General features: G+C 34.3%; 1 long non-coding RNA gene across 3 annotated transcripts in view; it reads left to right on the plus strand.

The window, feature by feature from the left end:
- The window catches only part of LOC103886932, a 39,430-nt gene extending 31,418 nt beyond the window's left edge, over positions 1 to 8,012 (plus strand). For 2 of the 3 annotated variants that reach the window (XR_001905676.3, XR_001905675.3), the window contains exons 5-6: positions 6,572 to 6,725; positions 7,893 to 8,012. This is a non-coding gene — a long non-coding RNA (uncharacterized LOC103886932). The remainder of the gene's footprint in view (positions 1 to 6,571; positions 6,726 to 7,892) is intronic. The other variant, XR_650798.4, reaches the window with a different exon arrangement.
- The last annotated feature ends 12,771 nt before the right edge of the window (positions 8,013 to 20,783 follow it).

The raw sequence follows: 20,783 nt of genomic DNA on the forward strand, positions 1-20,783 counted from the left end.
CATCAATGACACCTGTGTGTTGCTCGTCACCCCTTTTGCTATACATTTTTAAAATCTGCCAGCTTTTTTCCCCAAATGTTTTTTACATATATGTATTTCTCTGCATATCCATCACCACTGTGCTTGAGAAACTATCATTATTCTCCTCCCTGGATAACTGAAATAGTCTCCTAGTTGGTTTCATCACATTATAATACGGAACTTAAGCCAGAGTGATCTTTCAAAATCTAAGTATGACTATTTCAGATCTTAGTGTCAGCATGTTCAGAGTATGACAAGAGGATAAAGTATCTATCTTAAATGGATCCCAACAATCAAGCATAGTTTTGCCTCTTAATTCCAAGTGACAGAAAATAGTTTGACATAAAAAAAATGTATTCAAATATATTGGGTAGCTCACAGAATTTTCCGAAGAGACAGAGAGCAAAGCCCACATGCTATGCCACTAGCAACAGTAACCAAGATCACACCACAGAATTGATGTCATAGAGATACTTTTACTGCCAATGCTGAGAATAAAGACTTTATTGTCAGATACAGGACACCATTGATAACTGATCATGAGACACTGATTTCAAAACTGTTCCTGGAAACTAGATATAGCTGCTACTGTTTACATCACTCTTCAGCTGGAAAGAGGTCTAAGACATTACTAATTATTCCTGCTCTGGCTTCTGATTAACACAGTGATGGACACTGATTCGTATAATCTAATCCATATGTACAGGTCCTCTAGATTTGAGAGAGTAGGGAAATTGTATGGAATTATGAACTTCCATGATGAGAAACAGGATTATCCCAGTGAGGTTATTTCACAATTGGGATGCATTTCAGACCAGTTGACAGAAGGATTAGAAAATGTTCAGTTAATTTATCTACCTTTTTTTCGATTTATATAACCATTTTACAGATATTGTCAATATCTTATAGCCCCTCTCATTTTTAAAGATCCTTCTTGTCTCAAATGTTTTGCGCATTCAAATCTCCATCCTTTAAGCCTTCAACCTTCCATGTTACACTTGGTAAACTCAACTGACCCTTTAGGTCCAAGCTTAGGCATCAGTATCTCATAGTGATAACTTCCAGTTAGTTAAAGACCTTCAGAGATATACTCTCACTCAAACATTTGTCACAACTTTAGTTTTACAATTTTTGGCACATTCTATTGACATACTACACATTTCATAATTATCAGGGAACATGGTTGTGCTTACACAAATTGGGTGTTATCAGGATGTAGATTGTTGTGTGGCAGAGAGAAGATGCTCAATAAATATTTGTTGAATTAGGTAATGAATCAATTATTTTCTAAAAACTAATTTGTAAGTTCTTGACTATAGTGTCTGCATAAGTATTAGTTATCTAGAGCTTCCTTAACAAGTGTCCACAGACTTGGAGGATTAAACCAACAGAGATATTTATTCTCTCAGGTCTGGAGTCCCAGAAGTTCAAAATCAAAGTGTCAGCAGGTGGTTTCTTCTGGTGGTTCTTAGGAAGAATCTATTTAGTACCTCTCATCTAGCTAGCTTCTAGTGGCTCCCAGAAATTCTTGACATTCCTTGATATATAAACATATGACTTCAATCACTGCCTTTATTTTCACATAAATTTTTGTCTTCTGTGTGCCACTGTGTCTCAAATTTCCCCCTTCAATTTTCCATTTTTATACAAGAACACAAGTCATTGGATTTATGACACACACTCAATATAGGATGATCTTATCCTCAGAATCTTAACTCAATTATATTTGCAAATATCCTACGTCCAGATTAGGTCACATTTACAGGAACTGGGGATTCTAAATGGGATATATCTTTTTTAGGAAACATGTTCCAAACCACTATATTCCACCTTCTGTCCCACAGTATTTCATATCTGTCCCACGTGAAAAATAAATTCACTCCATTCAACAGTCCTAAAAGTCTTAATTCATTCCAGCATCAACTCAAGTGCAAAATCTCATAAACCATCAATTCAAAATGTTCCATATGCCATCGAAGTCAGGTATATAGGTGAGACTCTGAATATGGCCAATCTTTGGGTAAAATTCCTGTTCATCTACGGACTTGTGGACTAGAAAACAAGCTATATCCTTCCAAAATGGAGTGATGGAGAGACATAGAGTTAAAATTTTTATTCTATTAGGGAAGCAGTAGCCCAGGAGAGCCAGGGTGACACCATTTAAAAAATGACCTCATCTTAAAACTAGCAAAACACATTCTTTGCTGGCCATTATCAATGGTCATAAGATGTTTACAGTTAAAGAAGTAGCTTAATAATGCCTGTGAGGACAAAATCCTACAATAGCAAAATGTCCAGCTGTCCTGATAGCACATAATAATATATGCTTTTAAAGGTTATTATAGTCATGTTTGAAGTGCTTGTTCATGAATATGCCAAGGGTGACTTACTTTAAATCAACAAATTAATAAATTTGGTCACAATCTCAGTTTACTCACACACAGAGTTCAGCTTTCATATATATAAGACCCCGATTTAAGTCATTAAAACAGAGACAGCACATTCTTCTTGCTTTCTGAGGATGCTCTACTCTAACTGGGTAGCTTTCGATGAATTATATCTTATTCCTGTACTCTGCAGCTTGAATGAATTTTTTCCCTGTTTGAGATTCAAGAACCCTGTCTTGAGGTCTGGATTGGAATCCTTTTTTAGCAACAATTCCAAAAGGGAGAAATCAGAAGAAATTTTTAAAATTCATTGGTCCTAAGGGAGTGTGAACTCAGAAGGACAAGTTCTAGTAGGTTTCAAAGACTGAGATAATCCTCCATGATTAGGCCTTTATCCCCTGAGCATGTAGAGGTTCCCTTAGCCCCAACTTTTAGGCATGCCTCTCTGCCCTTTGCCTCTGTGTCTGTGACTCTGCTTTTGATGTCATTATTTCTTTTTTCTTGAAAGTTAGTACATGCTCACAGCCAAATAGCTCTATCAGCATGTTTTCTGCCTGTAGAATCCTAGAAGTCTAGCACCCTTCTTTTACTATGTCCCATCTCTGCCCCTTTCAATACAGCTTGGCAAAGTTTTTGGAGGTATAACGTTCCCCGAAGCATTGTGTGTCTTCTGTCATGTCAAAGTGATATGTAACAGTAGACTAGCTGGTCGCCCAAAGATCCTCCCTGGATAACCCCATCTCTGTCCGTGGCTTATGTTGAGATGGCTGATGGGATCCTTGAGTCATACACCTAGTCTCTTCAGCCAAAGGTTTTCTGGGCACACGATTGGCCTTCTGGCCAGAGCACACTTTCTCAGCAGTGAATTTCCTAACTTTAGAATCCCTTGCAATCCAGATAGGCCAATAACTTCCAAAGTCATCAAGTGCTCTTTCCTTTTTGCTTATGGTTTCTTCCTCAATTTCTCTCTTTCTTCTCAGACTTTATTATGAGTAGCAAGAAGAAACCAGAGCTTCCACATTTTGCTTGGAAATATTAGCTAAATATCCAAATTTCCTGCTTACAATGTATGCTTTCCATCCAACTCTGAAATATAATTCAGCTAACATTTGTGTAATTGTATGACAAGGGTTGCCTTCCCTACAGTTTCCAATAATATAATAATATGTTCCTCATTTTATTATGAGATCTCACCAAAAGCATCTTTAAAATCCAAATTTTCACCCCTAGTCACTTCAAGCCAATCTATGTATAATTTTTTATCATGTATCTCAAAATACTTCCAGGCCCTATCTATATTATCCAATTTCATACTCACTTCCATATGTTTGATATTTGTCACAAAAGCCCACCTTTCTCTGTACCAAAATCTACTCATTTCCTAGGACTACCATAAAAATGTACTAGAAACTTGGTAACTGACATTTTTCCTCTCACTGTTCTGGAAGCCGGAAGTTCAAATGCAAGGTGTTTATGTAGGGTTGTTTCCTTCTGGAAACTCTAAGAAAGAATTCGCTATATGCTTTTCTCTTAGCTTGTAGTGGTTGAGGGAAATCCTCTCTGCTTCTTGGCTTCACATCACTTTAATTTCTGCCTCAGTCTTCACATGGCTGTCTCTTCTTTTTGCCTCTTTATTTCAAGTCACCGTCCTTTTCCCTTATAAAAACACGTGTCATTGGATTTAGGGCCTACTGTAAATCTAAGACGATCTTATTTGGGGAAACTTGACTTAATTATATATGCAAAGATTCTATTTCCAAGTATGGTCACATTCACTATAGAAGATAATACTTGAAAATGTTACAATTTGTTTTGAAAAAGAGAGTAAAAATGTGTAAATACATACAACTATACACTCATAACTATGTATATATACACACATAAAACTATATATATGAATATATATGCATATATATCTGTGCATACATATGTGTACATAGATATGTGGTTATGTATATTATATATGTGTACATACATATGTGCTTATATATTATATAATATACATAATATATGATTTAATTTATAAATATATAAAATATAATTTATAAAAGCTAAAATATAAAATATAATTCTTAGGAATGTTCTATATATAATAGGATATATATAATATACATAATTTATATATATATTATATATTTAATATAATATGCATTATATATTTTATATATGATATATTATACATTATATATTATAATATATATGATATATTGTACATTGCATATTATAATATACTAAATAGATATAATATATAATTATATAAATATATATTATAATATATGATATATAATTATACTATATATGAGAGATATATTATTTATATGATTATATAATTATATAAATATATAATTATATATGATATATAATATATATAATATATAATATATAATATATATTATAATATATAATATTATATATAATAATAAATTTAAATAAAATTATAAATATATTTATATTTATATTTAGATATGGATGTATATATTTATAAATTAAATCATATATTATGTATTATAATATATGTATATTATATATAATATACATAATATGCATATTATATATTATATACATATATTATATACATATATATTATATAATATGTATATTATGTATATCCTATTATATAGAACATTCCTAAGAAGAATTATATTTTATATTTTAGCATTTATAAATTATATTTTATATATTTATAAATTAAATCATGTTTTATCATAGATGTGCATAGTTAATTTGATTATAAGCTTCTTTTCTTTCAAAGTCTGTTATTAAAATGCAAAATTTCTTTGAATGAGGGAAGTATGATAATTTAAATAATCTTGACTCATTGGTTAATGGACCAAAATCAATAAGAGAAAAATTAAAAATATTATGTCAATGGCATGTGTGTATGTGGAATAAATGTAGCTTATATCCAAGGTGCGATTTTAAAACTGATCATTTTTAGAGTGGAATGCACTAGTTTAGAGAAGTTTATGTGAGAAATATCCAAAGATATAACTTGGCCACATGTAAGTATGTCAGCCATGTAGAAAATCTTCCAAAAAAACCCAAAATCTTGCATTGTTACATATAATTTTATACCATAAGTAGCAGATCTTTCTGTGTTCTTGTAAGTCAGTTTACTTCTGAATCACTGTGTTTATAAAACACAGAGAACCAGAGTTTATGATGAGCATTGAGGAAGCATGGCATATGGAAATAAATTAATTAATACTTTTGAGGAGGGGTCTCACTCGGTCACCCAGACTGGAGTACAGTGGCACCAACACAGCTCACTGCAGCCTCAGCCTCTTGAGTTCAAGTGAGTCTCCCACGTCAGCCTCCCCAGTAATTGGAAACGCAGGTGCATGTCACCAAGACTGGTTAAGTTTTAAAAATTTTCTATAGAGATGGGGCCTTGCCATGTTGCCAGGCTGGCCTTGAATGCCTGGGCTAAAGCAATCCTCCTGCCTTGGTCTCCCAAAGTGCTGAGATTACAGGTGTGAGCCAATTCGCCCAGCTGACATTAAGTTATTTTTGAAAATTTGAAATGATTCCAGGCAGTTGGGTGGAAAGTTGTAGATATTCTATGTTGGGCCAGAGGAAACAACCACTGAAAACTGTATTATTTTGTATTGCTATCATTTTTATTTACCACAAATTTAACACCTTAAAACAACATAAATTATTTTGTAATTCTGTGTTTCACAAATTAGGGTGGACTTGACTGTTCCCTTTGCTTTGGTTCTCATGAGAAAGGTCACTATAGGCTCTTATCTGAAGGTTCTGCAGAGGAATTCACTTCCTGGCTTTTTCAGGTGGTTTTCAGAATTCACTGTCATACAGTGTTAGGACTAAGTACTTGTTAGCTCACTTGTTTTAACTGGGCACTGTTGTCAGGCTCCAGGGGCCTCAGGCACTCCCCAGCCTATGGGTTCTTCATCTTCAAGGCCAGCAATGACAAATAGAGCCCTTTTTATGCTTCAGATTTGTCTGACCTCCACTTTGGCTCCATGTGTCTTGCTTCTGGCTAGAAAAAGTTCTCTGCTTTTAAGGCCTCATGTGATTAATCATCTACAACCTACCCATCTCAAAGTCCTGAACCTTAATCACACCTGCAAAGTCCTTTTCCCATGTAACAGGACATATTTACAAGTTCTAGGGATTAGGATGTGACTATTTTTTTGCAGAGTCATTTTGCTACCACAGCCATAAAGATGAGTTGCAGAAAAGCAGTTTTTGGTTCAATATGAAAAACACCTTTCAAAAAAAGAATTCTGTCCAACACTGGGAATTTATTTGCTTTAAAGTGAGCTTTCCTTATCAGAATTGTTCAAGAACATGGTAAGTGTCCATTTTTCAGATTCTGAGAGATCAGTATTTCTGTATTCAGACCCATAAGTAAGGCATTTATTCAATTCTGTAGTTTATTAAGCACATTTAAAGTTCCTTCTAATAAATATTTCCTTGCTTCAGTATTGCAATTATTTGGAAATCTTCTCACATTTAGAAAAACTTATATTTCCCAAGTGTCTCTTGCATTTGTTTTCATACTTCTGCTATACTTAACAGATAAGAAAATTGTTCTTATTTTTCCAATCATAGGCCAGAGTTCAAAGGTGGGTGGGAATCCAAGGAGTTCTCCCAGCCTAATTTACTTCTGTTCTGAAAGTGACTTTAAATTTAAATTAGCTGTCTCCTACATTAAAAAGCAAGTGAAGACTTGCAATTTTGCCATGAATTTAGCTTTTATCTCAACTTTCAGACCTTTAAACTCTAGTTTATCTAAGCTTTATCTTGCATTACATGATTTCAGAAGAATAAGCACAGAATAACTATATGTGCAAAAAAAAAAGACTCATAATTATATCACCTACTGTTTATAACACTATGTGTTATTTCCTAAAATGACACTGAAATAAATCTGTAAAAGATGAACTTCTAACTTATTTCTATTGTCAATACACAGGTTTTAAAAAATACTTTATTGACACTGGAAATAATTATCCTGGGAAAGAAAGTGATAACCTTTAAAATGTCAAGCTGTTTAAACTTTCAAACATTAAAAGCATACTATTTGTGAGATTCTGCCAAGAATATTTAACTAATAAGAGCTCTACAATCATGTACTGACAGTAGGCTGACAAGCTCTAAGCCAGAGCAGAATCAAGGCTGCTTAGAACCTTGTGGCAATTATCTTTGTAAGTCCTACAATGATCTCCTCAATGTCATGTTTGCAGGAAGAATGGGAGGAGGTACCTTAATGAGATATGCAGTGCCAGTGTTAGAGGGCTTTAAATTATGACTGCCATTAATAAGTGGTGGCAGATTAGTAGGATATATCATGAAACCAGAATTAGAAAAATTTTAGACATTTTTCAGTGGAGTTTCAAAAATGCCTTTATCTTTAAATAACAAGAATCCTTGCCCAACATGTAAATTTCTCTGTGTTGAATCATAGCTAAATTTCATTCTGTTTTTTTTTTTTTTTTTTTTTCCCACTTTGGTAAGGAATTTGATATGTTGCACAAGTCAATGAACAGTTGAACTGAAATGAACACAGCCTGTCACTTCGAGAATCCATCTCCGTGGAAAATAATGAAGCTGGAATAAAAAAGGAAACAAAACATATTTCTTGTCTGTCAACTGTCAGGGTGTTTATTTGTTTCTTTAAGCATAGCACTCAGATAATAGCAGGGAAAACAGGTTTTCACTTATAATGTTGTTTAATAAAGAATTTGGGCCAATTGAGCATATTTTCCATTTACCTCTCAGGCAATTCCAGAATAAAATTCTTTCATAATTTTAAGGAAGTGAGAAAACCTTTTCTTCAAATTGTCCTACTCTTATCAGAAGGCAAAATAAACCAAAACATTTTTGAAAAAGTCAACTAAATGAATATACTTGAAAGAAATAAAAGACACTAACATGCTTTTCTGCACTTACAGTTTTTAGGCCTAATTATGGTTGATGTCAATGAAAGCAAAACCATGTTGTTTAACCTAAAATATCTTCTATCATTTGTTTTAACTGTCTTCAAACCTGGTAATTACTTAAATGGGAGAACAACATGATTTATGTAGACGTTCTTGTCATGTGAACGAAAAATCGGTACTAAAGTTCACCCATCCTCACATATTTCCATCACAAAAGCCACTAAAATGAGCTACTCAAATCATCCCACTTGGAGCCCTCCATTCCTTCAGGAACTACTTTATGTTCTAAGGGTCTAAAGGTACAAATTAGGAACTGGGAAACGAATGAGGTAACATATTGTAGGCAGTAGAGGTGATTTTCTTGTAAATTACAATCAGATTCATTGTACCAGATACTCTGCCCTCATTAGGATGCAACTTTGAAGAAAGCCAGGACTTTTGTGGCCAGTTTGCACATACACTTAGCCCTCATGTCTGTGGGTTTTGTTTGCATCTGTGGATTCAACCAAGCAGAGATTGAAAATATTCTGGAAAAGAAAATGTTTCTGTACTGAAAATGTATACACATTTTTTCTTGTTATTATTTCCTAAACAATACAGTATAACACCTATTTACGTAGAATTTGCCCTGTATTAGATATTTTAAGTAACCTAGTGACGATTTAAAGTATTTGGGAAGATGTGCTTAGGTTCTATGCAAATATTATGGCATTTTATATGGGACTTGAGCATCCTTGAATTTGATGTCCAAGGATTTTGTCATCTGCAGAAGGTCCTGGAACCAATCCCCTGCTAATACCAAGGAATAATGTAAAGGTCCTTTATCCTGTTGAAATTTCTCAATCTGCAGACATTTGACTTTTGAACTGTATGCTCAAAATTATCTTTCTGCATGTCTTCAGAATATATCAAGCTCCACATAATGCTACTTTAAATCCCAGTTCTTGCCCTTCTTAAATGTAGGCTTTGTTGTTATAGTCACTCGTTTCCCTCCATTTCCTAACACAATATTATCTTTTCTTTCTTTTTTCTCCATTGCTTTTCTACTATATCAAGGCATAACATTTGTCTGATTATTCTCTCCTGGTTTTCTAAGTTTTATCCTAATTTTCCCATTAAATCACAAAAAAATAATGTTTTATACTCTATCTTAAAATATATGGCTAATATTCATTAATACTTAATGTAAATGTATTACTCCTCTAGACCTTTCTTAGGAATGTCTCAGAAGCTGTTTGTTTATGTCAACATGAATATCATCTGAGATTTCAGAAGAAACAGAATACATAACGTATACCTTCAGTTTTGAGTTAAATTAGTATCATGTTCACACCCTGTAAACAATTAATTCTCTAAGGAGTTGGCTCTCTCATTGAAATGGTAGGTTAGAAATAAACTACATACAGGAATCTGTAAACTAATTATGTTTATTATTTTTGTTATATCTAAGTCTTCAAATAGTTTTCTTTTAATTAAAAAAATTGGTTATTCTAGAAAAATACTTTTTTTCCATCCAGTTAAATTGAAATAAAACTATAGAAGAAGTATGTAGTTTGTGATTCTATTCTCTTTAATCAGAATGATGCTACTGCTTTCTTTCTAAAAAGTCAAGCAGCCAGGCAAGAAAAACCAGAAACCACATTGTCAACTTTACTGTCTAATGTGAAGGACCTCAGGAATTAGGAATTACTCTAATTGTATCCAGAGGATAGATATGTCTCATCAAATACTCTACTGTGGCTGCTTCTGTGAAATGTATACATTTTAGGATCATTGCACTGCATCATATTGCATTATACACTCATTTCTTGAGGAGCTAAATGCACATGAAGATATTAAAATACCTGAGAAGACCTGTAGTAAGGAAATCTACTTTAAATCATTATGAAAGTTATTTGATGATAAGCCTTCTCTTGCACCTTATGTTCATAATCAGTATTCACAAAACATCTCACAAAACAAAACACTTATAAAATGAAAATAAAGCTGGAGTTCTGAGGTCAGAGTACCTTGATTCATAAGAAATGAACAAAGCACAACAAAAACCCCAACTATCTCAGAAGTCATTAGTTTGATTCTTAGCCAGTAATTTATCTACCTTTGAACTTTAATGTGCTTATCTTCAGAATGAGTACCATGTAAATGATACCTACCTAACACGGAAACTGTTAAAGATTAAACAATCATGCAGAATAATTGTAAACTACAAATGACCAAGCAATTGGTTAGAATAGGGAAATGTTGTATATTTTGATGTATAGTTTTGGGGTCAGACAGAAATCTGCCATTTACTACCTATGTAGCGTTATGCAAACACCTTTCCATCTGTGAACATGAGTTTCCTCATTGCTAAACTGAGATTAATAATATTTAACTTGCATGGTAAGAATTAGAAATAAAAGGTTACAAATTGTATAATACAGTTGTTTTCAGTATATTATAATTTAATTTGGAATTTTATTGTGAAAATGTGTATTATTTGTTATGAAAATGGTATAAGAGATGTGGAAAAGTAACAAAATACATGTGTAATCAGAAACCTGGTAAAAACGTAATATTTCATTTTCCTCACAGTATGAAAGAATAAGTTGCTAGTGGATTTTGTGTTTTCTTAGGAAAAAGGATAGGCTGGGTGCAGTGGCTCACACCTATAATCCCACCAATTTGGGAGGCTGAGGTGGGTGGATCAGGAGGTCTGGAGTTTGAGATCAGCCTGACCAACATGGCGAAACCCTGTCTCTACTAAAAATACAAAAAAATTAATCAGGCATCATGGTGCATCCCTGTAATCCCAGACACCTGGGAGGCTGAGGCGGGATAATCGCTTGAACCCTGGAGGCGGAGGTTGCAGTGAACTGAGATCATACACCACTGCACTCCAGCCTGGGGCCAGAGCGAGACTCATCTCAAAAATAATAATAATAATAATAATAATAATAATATAAGTAAAAAGAAAAAGGATAAAGAAGAAAATCCAAAAAACAGCAAACATTCCCTTTCTACCATATTGTTGAAGATAAAAATTATGATGAAATAGTGCTAGGTTTAATAATTTACACTATATGTTATACCTTATGATAAGAATTCTACATTCAATATCTAACTACTTGAAGCAGCTTTATGGCATAGGCACTATAATAATTATATTTTTTTTATTTTTGTGGTACATAGTAGGTATAGATAGATAGATAGATAAGGTATATGAGATATTTTGATACAGGCATGCAAAGTGAAATAAACACATTATTGAAAATGGGGTATCCATCTCCTCAAGCATTTATCTTTTGAGTTATAAACAATTCAATTACACTCTTTTTGTTATTTTGAAATATACAATTAAGTATTTTGCTTTAAAGAACCAGAAGACGTAAATGTAGTAGTCAATAGAAATTTTCATCAAATAATTCCAACTCTTTTCTAACTGGGCACAGTTTAGGGCAATTTCCTGGTCCCATCTCTGCTATTTCAGTTATGTGATTGATGAGTGGCCAATTCATTTTGACTAAAAGTCAATAATTTAACTGCCAGGTCAAAACTTCGCAAAGCTCTCTTTGTCCTGGAAAAGTTATAGAGAATATTTAATTGTGGCAGTTCTTCAGTATTTTTTCATGAGTGATTAAAATGAGCATAGTTTCAATTTACATCTACTTTTTCAAGATAAACCTCAATGGACATGTAGCATGAGTTAAAAAATAACTTTCTATTGTTTTAAGACAATAAGATTGGGGGATATTTGCTACTCCAGCATAACTTAGTCTATCCTGATGACTAAGATATTAGAAATGTTCATGGTAGTATAGCTGTTAAGTGAAAGATCCAATATTTGAACTCCTCTTCGATACCAGAGCCTTTGCTCATAATCCTACACCTTATTTTGCCTCCATAAGTATGGAAAGTATAGTATGAGATAAATGTCAGAATTATGAGAGGATCTTGTCTAATGACACATGGACTAAATCAATAGCAGCCATTATTGAAAGTGTTACAGTCAAAGCATATATTAGGCAGGCTTAATAGGTATTTTAAGAAGATTAATGATAAATCTAATGAAAGAACACATCAGAAACCCAAAGAAAGTCAAGGATAAACTTCAGGTTAGATTTGTATGTTTAGTTACATTTTTTAAAAAAGTGATGTCTCAATATTTAGTTTCCTTAAGGGCCAGCTTAATTTCATCTGTTTCACAGAGTCATACCAATTTTCATGTTTCAAGTTTCTATTCTTCTATTTTTGACAAAGTTACACGAAAGGGTAGTGAGCTGCATCATTAGTACAGTAGTGTTCCCTTATCCATGGTTTCATTTTCCATTGTTTCAGTTACCTGCAGTCAACCTTGGTTCAAAAATATTGCAGTCCTTTGAGAGAGAGGGAAAATGGAGAACCCATTCACATAACTTTAATACAGCATATGCTTATAATTTTTCTGTTTTATTATTTGTTACTGTTGTTGCCCTTTCTGATTGTGCCAAATTTAAAAATTAAACTTTATCATAGATATTTAGGTATAGCAAAAAGCAGTATATATATAGTTCAGTACTAGCCTGGTTTCAGGCATCCACTGGGAGTCTTGGAATATATATCCCACAGAGGAGGGAAATCTACCGTAGCAGCACTCAGAAGAGTACTTTTACCAGATTTACTCACAGGACTTTCTCATTCAAAAAGATGATTTAAAAGCATATGAAAAGATGCAGAAAGTAGACAATCAGTTTACCAAAGAAAAACGAAAAAAATAAAAACAAGATTGACTTAACAGTAAAATTATATTAAAATTAATTAAGAGAAAATATAACTTTGAGTTTGCAAAGTTTAAATAATAATTTCCAACTTTGTAAGTAGAAATTTGGGAAGTCTTTTGGTAAAGTCATTGCTGGGTCTCTTTTCTAGAAGATTTACATTTTCAATAACACATAGGGTACAGAAAAAGTAGGAGGATATCATTTATCAGAAAGACAGAGAGCAGACATATGCTGTATAGCCAGAAAAATTAGCTGGAGACACATTAACATGAAATATCTTAAAAGGAAGTACTCAACAAGAGCCTCAGAATTCAATGTTTTGTATCCTATTAAAGTAATATTTTGTACTTTATAGCAGTTTTATACTTGGATTTGCAAATACTTTAGAGGCAGAAGATGATCATTATCTTTATTCTATCTATGTGAAATTAACTTTGGCTAAATTGGTGAGAACTTTTAAAGTAATACCTATATAAATTTAAGTTGGAGTGAAACCAAAAACTGCAGAAATCAACCTTGGATCTGTAAGACAAAAATACATTTATTTTAAATCAACTCATGCCTTTCTTTGATCACGACGAACAATCAAACACCATAGAAGAATAATCTTTCAAAGATAAGAAGTGACCTATTTTTATTCAAGGGATATTTTATTTTCTCCATTCAGTTATTTTGAATTTTAAATATTCCAAAATTTTAAAGAAAATGCTGTAAGGCCATTCTTAAAAGAGGCATATTTCATTATGATCAATATATTGCCCATAATTATTTTATATAGTATCAATGCAGTCATCTGAATATAATCAATTTTCAACTGTCTTGTGAGCAATAAAACCCCAGATGTTTCTCGTTTTCTATTTAATACTGCATTATATAGAGCTCCTGAATTATTCGTTTAAATGTTATATAAATTGTCTTTCTCTATATTGTTATAATTGATCCTCTAATGTCTAGAAAGTCCCAAAAGTAGGGGCTTTCTGAATATACAAGGGCATCAATTGCATTTATCAAACTGAGCCAGTTTGTCACTGTGGCTGTAAATATGAGTGCCATTAGTAAATTTTTACTGGTCTGAATGCTGAAAGCAGCAGTTTAAGGAGATTGTTAGGAGATAATTAAATCTAAAGATACAATTATCAACATTCTTAACGGAAGCCACAACTGAATACTTCCTTTCACTCATCAACCTGACTAAATTTTGAAGGATTGAAGGATGGGCCTGAATGGTGTCAGAGAAGATTAGAAGGTAGATAGTAAGAGATATTGGTTAGAGGGCCATCTTCCAGAAAGAGATAATAGTATATTGGTGAAAATGGCTGTGGAGATAGTAAAAAATAAACAAATTCAGGAAATATTTGGAAAGAAAAGGTGACAATTCTGACACCTTGGTGACCTTTTAGAAAAAAAAAAGAGAAAACATAATGATTATTGTTTAATGAAATAAAACATCCATGAATTCCTCCCTCCTGACCAGATGTCCTCCCTTTTCTGACTGACTAAATAGAATCCTATTATTACCACCTTAATTTAGTTTTCTTCTCCTTCATGAAAAGAATGGATATTCTCTTGTTGAAAATCAGACTAATTCTATCTTGGTAATTAAATATTACAAGGAGTGGATTGTTGGAAGAAGGAGGTAAAGCTCAAGTGATAGGCAGAATTCCAAGATGGCCCCCCAAGTCTCTCCCCGTGATTTGTATCCCTTGAATAATTTCTTCCCATTGAGTGTGAAAGAATCTGGCCTAATTTAGTGATACCTTTTAAAAAGATAATTTAGAGGTCAGAGAAAAGTCAGAGAGATTTTAAAAAAGAGACATTCTTCTGTTGGCCTCAAATAAACAATTTGCTGTGTTGTGAGAAAACCATGAGTCTGCAACCTGAAGACAACCTCTCTAAGCTGAATGCAGCTCCGGGCTAACAGTCAGCAAGAAAACAGGTACGTAAGTTTCACGACCACTGGAACAGAACTCTGCCAACCTCCAGATGAGCTATGGATGAGAATGCAGTCGGGCTGTCACCTGGATTTCAGCTATTTGAAATCCTGCGCAGAGTGCCCAGATATGCCATACCTGGACTTCTGAATTTTTTTTTAAGCTACCAAGTTCATGGTAATTTCTTTCATGATAACAGAAAACTAAATAGATGATAAGAGTGAGTTGAAAAAAGAAGAAAGATGCAGAGTCTGTTGGAGAAATGTGGTGTCAAAAAGTCAAGAATTGCGTTTCTATAGCATGTATTAAAGTTGATGACAAATAATAGCACAATTCTAAAAGTGGATATTATAAAACCTAGGGTAACCACCAAAAATTATTCCAATAACAAATATAATTAGCCTATAGTGGAGATAAAAGAAAAACAAATTTGAAACTCAATTAATTCAAAGGATTGCCTGTAAAATGAAAAAAATACACAAAGAACAGACATAAAAAAAGATGAGTGCTAGCAAGATGGTAGATTTTAACAGAATATCAATTATTACTTTAAATGTAAATGCTCTTACATCAATTAGAAGCCAGAGATTTTTCAGAATGGATAAAGACACCAAGTCTAACTAAATGCTGTCTACAAGAAATTCAATGAAATACAAATATATAAGCAGGCTAAAAGACAAAGAATAGAAAAAGATTTACCATGAAAACAATAATCAAAAGAAACCTAACATAGCTATATTAAGTACATTTCAGAAAAATAAACATTACCAGAGATGAATAGGGGAATGCATAATGATAAATAAATCAATTATCCAATAATATATGACAATCTTAAATGTGTACACATGAAAACAAGAGACTTTTAAAATACATACATTCTAAAATTCATGGAAATAAAAAGAGAAATCAAAGTATACTTGGAAAGTTTGGGCATGCATTTCTCAATAATTAACAGAAAATATTGACTGAATATCAGTAAAGATACAGAACACCGATGAAACACCTCCAACTTGACCTATTTGACATTTATAGACTATTCCAAAAAGCAGTAGCAGAATATACTACTATTTTGTATTTAAAACTATTTAAAAGAAAATACTTCCAGATCAGTTACATAAATTAATTGTTTAGTTACATGGAAGCCAGACTGTGTTTATATTCAGTTGAAGCGAAACTCTCAACTGACGAGATATTAATAAGTTTGATATCTGAAGATATTCTCATACCAAACTCTTAGACCAGTCACTTACCATGTCAAAGAAAAATGCTTAACAAAGCAGATTTGGTAAAGGGATCAATGCAACAAGAACAGGTAACTATCCTAAATATATATGCACACAATACAGGAGTACCCAGATTCACAAAGCAAGTTCTTAGAGACCTACAAAGAGACTTAGACTCCCACACAATAATAGTGGGAGGTCTGTTTGCTTGGTATCACCAGCAGAAGCTGCAGAACAGCAAACATGGCTGCCTGCTCCTTCCTCTGGAAGCTTCATCCCAGAGGTGCACTGGCCAGATGCCAGCCGGAGCTCTCCTGTATGAGGTGTCTGTCGACTCCTGCTTGGAGGTGTCTCTCAGTCAGGAGTCATGGGGGTCAGGGACCCACTTAAGGAGGTGGCCCTTACCATAGCTTGAGTGCTGTGCTGGGAGATCCATTGCTCTCTTCCTAGCTGGCAGGCAGGAACGTTTAAGTCTGCTGAAGTTGCACCCACAGCTGCCCCTTCCCCCAGGTGCTCTGTCCCCAGGAGGTGGGAGTTTTATCTATAAGTCCCTGACTGGGGCTGCTGCCTTTCTTTCAGAGATGCCCTGCTCAGAGAGGAGAAATCTAGAGAGGCAATCTGGCTACAGTGGCTTTGCTGTGCTGCAGTGGGTTCCACACCCAGTTCAAACTTCCTGGAAGCTTTGTTTACACTGTGAGGGGAAGATGCCTACTGAGGCCTGAGTATTGGTGGATGCCCCTCCACCCACCAAGCTCAAGCATCCCAGGTTGACTTCAGATGCTGTACTGGCAGTGAGAACTTCAAGCCAGTGGATCTTACTTAGCTAGCCTTCATGGGAGTGGGATCCACTGAGCAATACCACTCAGCTCCCTGGTTTCAGCCCCCTTTCCAGAGGAGTGAACGGTTCTGTCTCTCTGGCGTTCTAGGCACCACTGGGAAAAAACAAAACAGAACAAAAACCAAAACAAACAAACAAACAAACAAAAACAACTCCTGCGGTTAGCTTGGTGTCTGCCCAAACGGCTGCCCAGTTTTGTGCTTGAAACCCAGGGCCCTGGTGGTGTAGGCACCAGAGGGAATCTCCTGGTCTGTGGGTTGTGAAGACCATGGGAAAAGCGTAGTATCTGGGCCAGATAGCACTATCCCTCACAGCACAGTCCCTCATGGCTTCTCTTGACTAGGGGAGGGAGTTCCCTGACCCGCTTTGCTTCTCGGGTGAGGCGATGCCCCACCCTGCTTCAGCTTGCCCTCTGCCATCCTTGGGCTACAGCCACTGTCTAACCACTCCCAGTGAGATGAACCGGACACCACAGTTGGAAATGAAGAAATCACCACCTTCTCCATTGGTCTCGCTGGGAACTGCAGACCAGAGCAGTTCCTATTCAGCCATCTTGCTCAAAACTCCCAGTCAAGGGTTTTCTAACCTTGTCTCGTTTTCCACTCCAACTTGTGTTGTTCCTTTAAGTGCAGGAAGGGACTCTGCAAGTTTCTTAACTGACCGAGAAAGTCTCTTTCCAGAAGAAATGCAATTGTCTCTTTTGTTGTTGTTAGACAGGGTCTCACCCTGTTAGTTTATCATCCAGAATTCAGTGCACACTTTTTAATTCTACAACTTTCATTTGGTTTTGTACATGGTTTATATTTCTGTGTTAAGATTCCCTACTTTACTACTTATGTCTATTTTTTAAATTTTAATAAAATAGATAATTTGAAGTTTATATCTGATTATTTGAAGTTTATATCTGATTATTTAATATAATAGAGATTTTGAAGTTTATATCTGATTATCTCAACATCTTTGTTATCTTGGAATCTGTTTCTATTTACTGCTTTTTTGATTCATTGTGTGTAACATATTCTAGTTCCTTCTCATATCTAGTAATGTTGATTGAATGATGGACAATAAAGATTATATTAATTATTGAGTTTGATTATGTTCTCTTCCCATTATGTTTTCATAGACAATCATGTTACTTGATGATCCTGCTAATGCTCTCATCCTTGGCTTTATATTCTGCTATTTTTTCTTAGGGAAGATCTGGCTCAGTTTTGGTTTTTAGTTGCAGTGTGTGTTCCATTCACCTAAAATGTTTCTGGAGACTTTATTTCATTTCCGTGGGGTCAACTGAATGTTATGGATACTCATCAAGGTCTCTACCATCTGACTTGACTAAAACTGTAAAACCTCCCAACACTACACAACCTTTATCTTCTTTTGCCTCTCACAGAAGCTGATGTCTGCTAGGACTCATGAAGACTTCATTACACTTGTGCATATTCCTCTCAACCAAGAACTTATAGAAAACCCCCACCAGACTTTCAGTGCCTCTTTTCTGCTCAGCTATTATTTTCTGCAGCATCCTACTTCACAAACCCCAGCCACCTTGTCAGTCCCAATCTCCAGTATTAGTCCTTAACTCAGCAGAGTGATACAATCTGATTGGCTTCCATTTCTCTGCACCAGTCTGAGAATGCCTCTAGGCAGAAAGATTAAACAAATATGGGGCTCTTTTTTAGGTATTTCCCTCTCTCATGCATCAAAGTTCTGCACTATGTTTTCAATATCTGAAAATAGTTTTTTGTAGCTTTAGAAATTCATATTATATAAGGTTTATATTATACATACCTAATAGCAGGAAATCAAACCCCACTCTAGTTACTCCAACATGGTCAGAGGCTTCAAAAATTTCTAGGAATTCCCAGCTGGGCGCTGTGGCTCATGTCTGTAATCCAGCACTTTTGGAGGCCAAGGAGGGCGGATTGATTGAGGTCAGGATTTTGAGAGCAACCTGACCAACACGGTGAAACCCCGTCTCTACTAAAAATAGAAAAAAATTAGCCAGACACTTTGGCGCATGCCTGTAGTCCCAGCTACTCAGGAGTTTGAGGCAGGAGAATCTCTTGAACTCGGGAGGCAAAGGTTGCAGTGAGCCGAGATTGTACCATTCCACTCCAGCCTGGGTGACAGAGCGAGACTCAGTCTCAAAAAACAAATAAAAATAAAAATAAAAATTCTAGGAATTCTCAAAGATGCCACAGGAAAGAGTGGGTGTGAATGAACTTAGAGAAAATTCTATTCCTATAAATTGTAATGTGTTTGACTCTGCCTACAATTATGTATTGTGATAGCCTTCTACAGGTGTTGAATTATTGGAGTGTTATAAAAAACAAGGGAGACGATGCATATAATTTTAAAATTCATTTAGTTATCTAAAAAAGTTGTACCATTAAAAAAAAAAAAAAAGACCTGCTCTTTAATAAGACAAGGATGTTAACTACATCCACTGAAATGCTTCAAAATGAAATCTGATTAACAGAAAAGACTTTAGTTTTCATAATAACACAAAAAACTAAGGATAGGTGTGTTTTTAGTAGTGAACAATACTGCTTATTATATCAGTGGTAAAACTGAAATGAAAAACTTCCAAATACAATTTATTCTTAGAAAACTGTTTCATTGAATATACTTATTATTCAAAGTTTGTTTCAAGATATTTCTAGTATTAATTGAATTCCGATTCCATTACAGAAACCAAACTAACAAATAGCCCATTTCAGTAATTAGATAACAGCTTGATGAATGCTTCCTCAGTTTAACAGTTTTCCAGAATGCACATGTATTATAGGTGAAAAAAAATTAAATATGGATGACTAAAGACCATTTTACTGATTTTTGTTTGCTTTTAAAATTTAATTAGTCTATCATAAATGTTCTTCTATATGCCAAGCCTACTGACAAAAAATCAGTTAGCTGTCAAGTAGAGTTCATGTTACTGGAGCAATGTGAATTATTATTTTTGTATATGAGGAAAAAGTAACACAAATGGAAAACAGCTGTCAGGCATAATTCAAATCATTATTGTTTAATGCAATATACAGAGATAGAAATCTTATAAAATATAAGTCGCACTAAAAATAGAAGCACAGTCATGGACATTTCTCTTAGTTCCTGACAGCACCAGGGGAGCCAACATAAAACTGTGTGATTGCCATGAAATTCTGGGTCATCCAGTTTTCACCGTGTCTCAGGAAGGATTTAAGAATGACCATGTATTTGTGGGCAGTGATGTCGGAAGTTTCTTTTTTTCTTATAATCCAAATAATGTAATTAGTATGCAGTGCTTGAAAAGATCACATATTTAAAATCTTTAAGATATCATAAATCAATTACAAGATAAATTTCATAATCAGTGTTAAAGAATATCTGCTGTTTTATGAGCTTGTTCTGATCTGGTCAACAAAGTACTTGTTAATTTCAAAATTTAATATTTTTCCCAAATAAGGCAATGGATCTCCACTCTTACAAAGCAAAAAGTGAGCAGTACTAATAAAGCTATGAACTGAATAGTCTTCCACTCTTCTAATGTCTTCTTAATCCTGAAGAACGAATCTATTTAAAGCACAATTTTACTTATTTTCCTACCTAACATCTGTCAATGGCTTCTGCATTTTTTAAAAAAAATTACAAAGAATAGTATCATGGCATGTGAATAAGATTTGATATGACTTGACCCTTGTCTGTTTCTCCAGGTTCACCCAAAACATCTCACTTTTCAACTTGATTCTGTGAATT

This window comes from Papio anubis, chromosome 8 (genome assembly GCF_008728515.1).
Source record: "Papio anubis isolate 15944 chromosome 8, Panubis1.0, whole genome shotgun sequence".
In the NCBI taxonomy this organism is placed as follows: domain Eukaryota; kingdom Metazoa; phylum Chordata; class Mammalia; order Primates; family Cercopithecidae; genus Papio; species Papio anubis.